Source organism: Squalius cephalus (assembly GCF_949319135.1).
Source record: "Squalius cephalus genome assembly, chromosome: 12".
In the NCBI taxonomy this organism is placed as follows: Eukaryota; Metazoa; Chordata; class Actinopteri; order Cypriniformes; family Leuciscidae; genus Squalius; species Squalius cephalus.
In genome coordinates, this window is record NC_137133.1 from 11,698,106 (window position 1) to 11,710,112 (window position 12,007).

Consider the following 12,007-nt stretch of genomic DNA (forward strand, 5'->3'; position numbering starts at 1 on the left):
TAATATAAAAACAGTATATAGGGATATAGGTACAATTTGCTGAGAAAACTATTTGGATGTAATGCAGACAGACCTGTAATGCAGTTGGCCTCCTCGTCAATCGATGGGTTTTGCATCTGTGGCATGAGTTCCCATTCGTGGCAGCAATAGCTTCTGTTGGCATAACTTGACAATTTGAACAAGTGCACCACCATTTGTCGTTCATCCTGGCTCTTGCTACAGCTGTGGGCCCAGCATCAACTTGGACAACTTCATCTCTGTCTTCTCGCTCTCTCTCTTCCCGTTCTATCTCCATCTGCTGAAGTTCGGCATCGGTATACTCCGGTTCATAAAGGTATCCCTTTGGCGTTGTGCTAAAATTACTTTAATCATCATCTGTTCCGTCTGACATTGTGCTAAAATTGGTTTCATCATCAGAAGTTTCGTAGTCAGACATGTTGTCAGCGAGTCGCGCTATCAACAGCTGATCGGAACGTGCGCACTGTTGACGTTGACAGCAGCGCGGATTGATAGAAATGGAAAGAAAATAGTGCCGATTAAAACTGAGGTATGAATTTTGTCTGGTGTGTTTTTTGTGATGTAAATTAATCAAGCTTTGAAACGCATATAATTTTTTGAGGCCCCGGAAACTAACCGGGAATACTTTCTTGAAAAACTTCCAGCGGCCAGAACTCTGACCAGGGAGGTGACCACAGAGTGGGTCAGTGTGTATGCACTATAGTGCTGGTAAGGATTGCATACAACTTCATGTCTTAAATGGGCGAACTAACCCTTTAATCTCCCTAAATATATCTCAGAACTATAGAGCTGCGCTTGATATTTCTATTTCATTTGATTTCATTAAAAGCCATTTTGCAGACTTCCGGTATTAGCCATGAAGGCGTGAGGTCGAAGGAAGAAGGGCTCCCGACCATCATTTTCAAACTAAACTTGTTACACGCCATATAGCGTCAGTCATTGTTGATATACGCGTTTAGAACATCGCTTGGTGAATTATGAGTCACACTAAGCAGAAGCAACCGCACCCCTCAGCCCCACCGACCACGAGAGCTACAGCTAGCATTGCTGGTAAGTTGGCAGCCATTGCCGCTACCTCCAACCTCGAAAAACAGGCCATGACAGAAACTTTTGAATCTGTCTCCATGGACCAGTTGATTTCTGAACTAACTAAACGGCGCATTAGTATCAGGGAAGACATTTCTGACTTGATTCGGGAATCTATCGGTCCTTTACAAAGCTCTGTAAATGCACTGAGAGAGACTGTAGATGGCCTTCAAAGCCGTTTGGCCGCGACAGAATCCCTGGCTGGGGAAAATTTCGAAAAGCTGACAGTGGCCGAAAATACAATAAAAACTTTGCAATCGCAGAGCACATCTCTCCTTGACCGCATTGAAGACTTGGAGAATAGATCGCGAAGGGCTAACCTGAGGATTGTGAACGTTCCGGAAGGGAGCGAAAACGGTCAAGATCCCGTTACGTTCATTGCCGAGATGCTGCTAGAGATGACGGGCACGGAGGTCTTCGACAAGCCACCAGCACTTGAGAGAGCTCATCGTTCACCCGGTCAAAAGCCAGCTGACGGCCGTAAACCACGTCCATTTGTGGTGTGCTTTCACAGGTTCCAAGAAAAGGAGCAATTACTGCGATGGGCAAGGCGACATGAGGCGAAATACAAGGGGAATCCAGTCAGAATCTACCCAGATCTCAGCGCTATTCTGTCAAGGAAACGCGCGTCTTACAATGGCATTAAGCAATCACTCTACCAGAAGAGCGTTCGATTTCAATTGCTCTACACGGCTCGTCTGAGAGTGACTTTTAATGAAGAAACTTTCATATTCAACACACCGGAGGAGGCGAAACAGTTCTACGACCAACGTATCAATCAATTAGGATTTCCTGGATTATTTATTTAATTATTTTTTTACGTTCAATGTCTACCTTTTGACCGAAGGATGACAGATAATTTTTTTTTTTTCTTGATACGGTTGAAAAAGGTATAAGCACTTTAATTTTTTTGTGTTTGTGACTTCGAAAATAGTTTATTGTTCTAAACCTAACTCAAACAAGCTGATGGTTCTGTGACATAGACTGATACTCCACTGAGTTAAGACTTTATTCACAAAAGCGTTTTAACTCACTGAGAATGTTTCATAAGGGCAAAGGTTGGGTGGCTCCCTAGAGGTTGGAATGGTTTTAAGTCAGTTGAGGGATTACTGGGGGTTTGATAATAGGGGCCTGCAATTTGTCTCTGTTCTTGAGGCAAATATAGGAAAAGTTCAGTTTCTTCTGGGTTGGGATGGTAACCGGCAATGTTTTTTTTCCTTTTTTTTCTCTTTCTCTCTCTCTTTACTTGCCTGTCATGCATCGGAGACGTGGTCTTATTCATTATTATTTTACAACCTAACGATTGATTAATGTGTGATTCAAATTCAGGAGGGTCTACCATTCGGATCACTAGCTGGAACGTTAAAGGTATGAATGGGCCAAATAAAAGAGCTTGTATCTTTGCTCATCTTAAGAAATTGAATACTGAAATAGCATTTCTGCAAGAAACGCATTTACATGTAGCAGATCATATGAGACTCAAAAAAACATGGATTGGTCAAGTCTTTCATTCCCACTTCAACAGTAAAGCAAGAGGAACAGCAATTTTAATACATAAGAAAGTACAGTTTTATCCTTCCAAATGTGTTTCAGATCCTCAGGGTCGTTTTGTTATTGTGACAGGTGATTTGTTTCACATCCCTGTTGCCCTGGTATGTGTCTATGCCCCCAATTGGGACAATGTTAATTTCATTTATAAGATTATCTCACTTTTACCCAATTTAAACTCACATCGATTAATTTTTGGCGGGGATCTGAATTGTGTTATTAACCCAATTCTAGATCGTTCGAATCCGAAAACGGTCTAAAATGGTCTAAAAACGGCTCCGGTCTAAAATGTCCCAAGCTCTCTCTACTTTCATGGCACAAACGGGCTGTCTGGATCCGTGGAGATTTTTATTCCCGCAAAAGAAAGAATTCTCTTATTTTTCCCCTGTCCATTCTTCATATTCAAGAATAGATTATTTTTTTTATAGATAAAACAATACTTCCTTTAGTGGAAAATACTCAATATTCAGCAATTATAATATCAGACCACGCACCATTACTTCTTGACCTACGTTTTGTTCAGCATTGTACACAGCGCCCTACTTGGCGATTAAACTCTACCCTGTTGGCAGATAAAAATTTCCACAGACATATATCAGTGGCGATAGATAACTTCTTGCTGACAAATGATTCAGAAATGGTATCACCACTGACTTTATGGGAGACATTTAAAGTTGTCATCAGAGGTGAAATTATATCTTATTCTGTATCCAGTAATAAAAAGAGAAATGCAAAGCTACAACAACTAATTGATTCGATAGAAAAATTAGATCAACAACTCTCTCTATCCCCTTCTGAAGAACTGCTTAAAAAGAGAGTGGAAATTAAAGCACAATATGATCAGATATCAATTGAAAGAACTCAACAAAATCTACTTTGGTCTAAAGGGAATTTTTATGAACATGGGGAAAAAGCAGGCCGTTTATTATCACATCAGATAAAGTGTCAATCAGCTTCCAGGTTAATTCCACAGATTCGCAATGCATCACAACAACTGACAGTGGATCCTAAAGAAATTAATGAAACTTTTAAAACATTGTATTCAAATTTATATACTTCAGAATTTCGTGGGGATATATCAGGCATGTCAGCCTTTTTGAATGACCTGAATATCCAGACTATTAATCCAGATCATAAAGAAAGATTAGAACAACCAATTGAGCTGCAAGAGATTTTAGATTCTATTAATGCAATGCAAAATGGCAAAACCCCTGGCCCCGACGGTTATCCTGTCGAATTTTATAAAGCTTTTGCTCCCAAATTAGCCCCACTTCTCCTGAGAATGTTTGAGAATTCTTTAAACAATACAGAATTGCCACAGTCTCTCACAGAGGCATTTCTTACACTCATTCTGAAGCCTGGAAAAGATCCACTAGAGTGCAATTCCTACAGGCCAATCTCTTTGCTGCATGTCGATGTTAAAATTCTTGCCAAATTGTTGGCCTCTAGAATAGATACTGTTATACCAGAAATAATATCCTCAGATCAGACAGGCTTTATTACGGGTCGCCACTCATTTACCAACTTAAGGAGGCTTCTTGGTATTTTGTATTCTCCTGCATCCAGGGAGGTCCCAGAGGTGGTGGTATCCCTGGATGCGGATGATAGAGTGGAGTGGAGCTATCTATTCGCAGTATTGGAAAAATTTGGTTTTGGCCCAAAATTTATATCCTGGGTCCAATTGCTGTATTCTAACCCTAAAGTATCTGTTATAACAAACAAAATACGTTCACAATTTTTTCCAAAACTAAGGGGTACAAGACAGGGTTGCCCTTTAAGCCCTCTTCTTTTTGCATTAGCGATAGAGCCACTTTCCATTATGCTTAAATCCTTGCAGTCTATACAGGGCATTGATCGAATGGGGATGGAACACTGGGTTTCTTTATATGCGGATGACCTTTTGTTATACATTTCAAATCCAGTTGAAAACGTCCCAAAAATAGTGCGGAAACTATCAATTTTTGGCAGTTTTTCAGGATACAAACTGAACCTTTCTAAAAGTGAATGTTTCCCGATTAACCCTCTTGCTTTACAAATTAATGCTGCATCCCTCCCATTTCGCATTTCTCAATTTGGTTTTAAATATTTGGGAGTTCATATTACTTGTAATTTCTCAGGTTTATATGCAAAAAATTTTTACCACTCATTAGTAAGATTAAGTCTGATCTTCAGAGATGGGATGCATTGCATTTGTCTCTAGCAGGCAGAGTAAATTGTATAAAAATGAATATCTTACCTAGATTCTTATACTTATTTCAGTCACTTCCAGTTTTTCAAAAACATTTTTCCGTTCCGTAAATAAACCCATACTATCATTCTTGTGGGAGGGAAGGAACCCTAGAATTCGTAAGGAGCTCCTTGAAAGGCAAAGGCCCCAGGGAGGCTTAGCTCTTCCTAATTTTATGGGCTACTACTGGGCTGCAAATCTTCAAAAAATTATTTGTTGGTATACTTCCCCTGAGGTTGGTTGGTGTAAGGCGGAGGCAAATACTTCAGTATTTCTACATCGCTTTCTGCTCTAATAACAATGAAGCTACCATTCTCTCCCTCTAAATACTCATCAAGCCCAGTTGTACGTTCTACACTTAGAATATGGTCACAGTTTAGACAAAGGCATAAACTCAGCAACTCTTCTATCCTAAGCCCTCTCTGTAATAACCATTTGTTTCCTGCTGGTAAAATAGATCTCAAGTATGCACAATGGCAGAGGGTAGGCTTGGCCAGGTGTAGTGATTTTTATATAAACAACACATTTGCCAGTTTTAATGACCTCTCAGAGAAATCCCAGTTGTCACAGTCCAACCTATTCCGCTACTTTCAAGTCCGACATTTTGTTCAATCTCAGAGCTCAACTTTTCCTGACTTGCCACCTACTTCGCTATTGGATAAAATTCTACAATCTCCTACTTTTCTTAAAGGTCAAATTGCAGCAATATATAAGATGGTTATGTCCTCAAATTATGTTTTAATTGACAGAATAAGAGGTGAGTGGGTAAAGGACATAGGAAGTGAAATACCGGACAAAATTTGGGATGAGGCTCTTAATAGAGTAAATGGATCAACCTCTTGTGCACGCCTCAGCCTTATACAACTTAAAGTCCTCCATCGTGCCTACTACACAAAATGTAGACTTTCAAAAATGTACCCAAATGTTGATGATTTGTGTGATCGATGTAAAGGTGACAAGGTAGACTTTTTTCATATGTTTTGGGCTTGTGAAAAGTTGAGTGACTATTGGACATTCATATTTAAAACATTAAATGAGGCCTTTAGTTTAGATATAAAACCCAGTGTTGAAGTTGCTATTTTTGGAGTACCAGAACACAGAGTATCACTGACAAATAAAGTAAAAAATGTTATTGCTTTTGCCACCTTATTAGCGAGAAGAAGAATATTATTGGAGTGGAAGTCAACAAGCCCGTCTAAAGCCTCAACGTCTCTTAAAATTAGAGAAAATTAAATATTTAATGAAAGGATCTGTCCAAAATTTGTAAAAGACTTGGCAACCCATGATTACATATTTTGAGAGGATGAAGACTCTCCCACTTATTGATCAATGTTAAATATTAATCACCAATTGGAGTTTTGTTTTATAATTGTGTACGGACCACGAATATGTCAGGTAATTGTATTATTGGCTATGTATTTGTGTATATATATATATTCCTTACTGTTATTATATAGCCTATATATAATTTTGTATTATTGTTTTTTATTATTATTATTTAATTAATTATTATTTTTATTTTTATTTATTTTATTTTTTTAATTGTTGTTATTTGTATTATTATTGTCTTAAACTTTATATAATGTATTGTTAATTATTTTGGCGGAAAGGGTTATAAAGGGGGGAAAAGCTATAACTTAAATTGTATGTAACTTTGTTAATGCTTTGAAAATGATTATAAATAAATGATAAAAAAACAAACATTTTGCACACACACATTTATAACATTTATCATCAAGGTGGCTTTGCTTTGTGCCTGATGTAAGAGCATTTTACATAGATATTTTACATTCGAATTTACATTCCGGACACAACTGGAGCAAACATAGTGAGCCTGCTTTTAGTACAGTAGACAGATCAATCATATAGTTAGACTGAAGGAGAATTCACCCTTGCCCTCACCTGTTTTTGTTATTGTGGAAATGTCTACAAAGAACACAATCTATTGATGATGATAAATTCTGGTCGTTCATGTTAATGAGGAGTGTTTCACTTTGGGAGATTGCTGAGCTAATGCTTCAGTGAGAAGGCATTGTGCGCTGGACACACTCGAGTACATTAGGCTGATTGCCGCTCCTCCGTTTATACTGGACGCTGGCAAAGGCATCAAATGCCGTCCCAAACATGAACGCTGAAAATGTACAACTATGAGTTTGATATTTGTGTCTGCCTTTGACAAACCATGCCATAATGTGTATTTTTGTAGTTTTTCTTGTGATTTTATGACGTTGTGTCTAAAATAGTTGACAGTTGGTGGTGGTGATGGATGACCATGATTTGATTGACACAGCTGGGTTCAATCACTCATTGCTATGCTTTATGGGAACGCCAATGCAGTTAATCCTCTCCAAAGTCATAGCCAATCTGTAACGTTGCTACCTTAAAGTGTTATATAATGCAGTAGATCTCATTTGGTTTTATATTGATTTTCTTTGTATATCCGGAGGTATATAGGATCAACAGATTGTTTGTTCAATTTCCCCCTGAAACCTCTTAACATCAGACATATATGTCACTGCGGATAAGTTTGAAATTTGTCACCATCTTATTGTGTGCTGTGGTAACCTTACAGAGCCCACAGGTTTAAAAAGCTTTAGATGGTTATCTGGCCTTGTCAATCGGAAAGACAGACTACAAACAAGGTTTTATCACGGCACCGTACTTTGTTTAAATCTGTGGCCATTTATTGAGTGGCACTAAGACTGATGGATAGGAGGGATCTTTTATGTTCAGACACACCTTTTTATTGCCAGACAATGAAGTCCAAGATTAATGGGGTAGGCAAGCTGCTGCTCATGAGCATTAGACCGCTACTGTTGGCATCCAGCCCCTAAAAGAGAGGCATCACTTATGCAAACATGGCATCTCGTTTTGTGACGATTGTATGGTCATAAAGTAGGAAAATGTTGTCAGGTAACCTAAAAATTTGCTTTATTTGGTAACATCTAAATTAACTGGTTTTATTCAAATAAAAATTAGGGATGTAGGCTACCAATATTACAGTTCTGGCCAATAATTTGTTTCATTGGTTGAGAACTAATAAATGGCCATTATTAAAATGTATACTATACTGTCTAATTACATTTCAAATCAAACTCAAACTAAAAATGAATTATGTAAAATGCTACGTTTAATAATTTAAGCATCGCAACATTATATATGTGTATGAAAAATGGATATTCATTATACAGTACACACACACATACACTGAATATTTTAATGATACAATAATAATTGTAATGTTGTCAGCTATATTAAAAATGTGCTTTATGTGGTAACTTCTAATTTAGCTGGTGTTTATTCAAGTAAAAAATTTGAGATAATAAAATTATAGCTTATAGTTTCCTTGATTGAAAAATGGCAAATATTCCAATGTATGCTATACTGTCTAAATAAGTATCAAATAAAACACCAACACACTGTTTTGGCTTTTTGCAGTGTGTATGTCCTGACCATGCTTGACAGGCTTCATTGATTGACAGGTTGAGCTGATCTGGGTCAAGGATATGGACCTGAACATGAAATTGAACTTCATGTTGATTTGTAAAGTTATACTGATGTATATTTATCACCAAGCAATCTGTTTTTGATATCTTGACACTATATATGCACACACACTGTGAAGATATAGACAGGCTGCTTTTCAATGCTGTACTGCAGGTGTTGTCATTTGTGTTGCATACTGCCTAATTGCTTCATGCTACATGCTGTTAAAGTGCCATTGATTTCACACATTCAAGCATGCCTTTAATTCATCCTCATCAAGTAAGTGATAGAATGAAGCTGTTTTACTGTCCCTACATGGGAAAATTAATGAGGAATCCAGGATGATTTATTTTGACCAATAAGCTCCCTGATTGCATGTAACATGACTTTTACAACTGCAATAAAGTAATCTTCACCTCTTCCAACAGTGAAAGTCACAATACTCAATGCTCTCTGGTACCTCCATTTTCACTTATTGCATTTTCAAGGGCATTTTCAGAGTTTTCTATAATTTTTACTGTTCATCTTTTAAGTGTCAGTACAGATACAAGGTTTTATAGAATAATCTATCTCAGTTTGTGTCAGAATCAGGGTCGAAATCTTCAACAAAATCTAATGAGTGTGTCATGAAAAGAATAAATCACTTGTAACGAGATGGGTCCTTTACTATAAAAGAATGAAAGTAAATCAGCACCAGCTTAATGCTAGTCATTGTTTAAGGCATTTTTTTTTTTTTTTACTTTCGTGTTTTGTATGTGTTTGCTTACACTGGGGATTCAATTGTTTCTCAGTTCACTCCTGCAGCTCAACAGTTAGAGCTTGATGCTAAGAATCCAGATATAATAATAATTTGTATTATATTATATTATATTATATTATATTATATTATATTATATTATATTATAAACATACAAAAACCTGAAAATGTAACAATTGCATGTTTTTGCCTTTTGCAGTGTACATGTCCTAATGACCATATACAGGCTTCATTGATTGCTTTAACCATAGAAAGACATCAATAGAACAGCTTGTAAAAAATGTCCTGTTCCAAATACTTCAGAGAAGCCATTCAATGTCCAAAATCGAATCAGGGGATTTCGGTCACTACCTAGTCTATTCTTAATTCTGATATTGATTCAAACATTTAAACTGCACATAAGTCAGTTTTATAATAATAAAGTTATAATAACTTTTTAATGATATAATTATATTTCTACCTACATTGTCTATATGATATAACTATATTTCTTGCACCTTTCTAGAGTTAATTTTTCTTTCTAACTATCAAGCTATGAACATTGAATGGCTTCTCAGAGGTAAATGTAACAGGGCATTGTTTACAAGCTGTTTTATTGATGTTCCTCTGTGGTTAAAACACTGATTGAACAATTACATGAGACATGATACATTTCGGTAACTTGTACTGCATATAATACTAGGCTACTGTTGTTTTGTTGTAATTTATGCTATACTTCTTGAAAGGTAAATTAAGTTATTACTTTTAACGATTTTTTCAAGGGGTTTGAAGATATTATTTAAAAGTTAATAAAGACACAGTGTTAAAGCAGTTGGCTTTAATAAGCTTTCCACTAAAAACAATGACTTCTCTGTCTGCGTAATCGGGCTCTACCTAAGGAAAACTCTCTACCATAACGTGAGAAATGGCTCTATTAGGATGTGATTAAGTCCAGATTTAGGTGATTGGGCTGGGTGACAGAGTGAAGAATTGTCCCATTGTTAAAGGGACACAGGGGGTGCGAGGAATCATATTGTCAGGATTTGAGGTGGTTTGATTGCTGACAGGCTCTTGGTGCGATGAAATTCACTCAAGAACTCAGCGGGTGATGACGGACAGGAGGAGTCAACAGGAGACATTGTCTTCTCATCGGAATCGGATTGATGGAATGCTGGAAATTTGTTCTCAAGGACACTTGTTTTTTTTTTTAGTTCTTTAACTGTGATTCAATGTTAATTGCCTAGAAAATACTGCATCTTTGTTAAACTCTTAAAATTAAGTTAACAAAAGGTTGTTGTTTTTTGTAGCGATGCATTTGAAAAGCCATTTTTTGGTTCCCCAAAGAACCTTTCTGTGAACAGAATCCTTTTAAAAGAATAATTATTTTTCTTAGTTTGAAAAATATTTCAATAATTTGAAGAACCTGTTTTTTATTGAAAAGATGCTTTTGTGCAATAGAAAGATTCCATGGATGTTAAAGGTTCTTGAAACCATTTATGCCAATGAAGACCCTTTATTTTTATTTTTAAATATATAGTATATTTAATATCATGTTTTTATATTACAAGATTTTATTTTATATATTTTTTTAATATGTATTGGATGTAAATCTTCAGTTCAGGCACACATTCTCTTTGTAAGCAATTAGACTTTGCTTAGTACTCCGAGATTCTTCTCAAATTAAATCTTAACCTCTGGACATGAATTCATTTGAATAATGAAATTAAAATGCCTTATACTATAGGCCTTTTAGGTCTGCTAAGCTTTTGAAGTCGAGGCTATCATTATAAAAATTCGCAAGTACAATGCAACTCCATATGGCATACAAAAACAGGTCTCTTGAGAACTTGACGATTTAGCTTTGTTTTTTTTACGTGTTTGAATGTTGAGAGAATACTAATGGCAGAAATTACATTCTGGTTCCACATGGTAAAACTTGTATCACTGATTGTGTAGAGATCAAAGCATCTTGGATTAGTTGTCTGTGTATCGTGTAATGTGAGAGTATCTGTATTACATGAGCCTGTTTGGTCATTTTGGCTTTTGCAGGTTCTAAAGTGCCATGATCAAGGAGAAAGATGAAAGGGGACATAAGCCTGTGCTCAAGGCAGTATTCTTTGGATATCTACACTGTGTAACTCTGCCTTCATCACCCCCGGCACCTCATTACCTTGTCAGAGCAATGGATTTTCCATCAAGTGTGCCTCTTCCAATGCCACACCTTTTCACACTCTCTAGCCTAATCACACTTTAAAGCAATAGGGACGCAGGTGGTTTTAAGAAGTCTGGTTTTGACGCGTGCTTCTGATTTGAATAAAATAAACACATTGTCCACTGTCCATTTCTATTTGGCATTGCAAACAACAAAACAAAACAAAACAGAAAAAAAAAAACATATTCCAGAACTTAACTTCAACTTTCTAATAACAAACTAATATTTCATTCAAGACAAAACTCTTACAAGGCACAAGCACAGTCCAGCGCAGCTTAGAGAACATTGTATTTAATTTGTCTATATTTGCTCCAAAACAAAAACGGTTCCAACGCAGAATCAACTGTGTTTCCGAGCAACACACATAGTGGTGTTTCGTTCCTGAATGAATCTGAGTTGAATCAGTGTTGGATGTAACTTCACCGATATTCAACCCGCTTTGTATTGTTATAATGTCGGTAATGTATGTAAATGAACAATGTTTAACTGCAATTACGTTTATTTGTCAGCAAATTTATTTTTTGGGGCTTTTGTGAAAACGAAAGATTATACTTCCGCATTTCCCCACACACGGACAGTCGATTTGGCAGAGGGTTATTAACAAAACAGTTTTTCAGTTTTTGTAAGAGTAGGTTTATCACTGAAAATTGTAGTACTATGTCTACTCTTTGAGTATATGGAAAAAGATTTAACA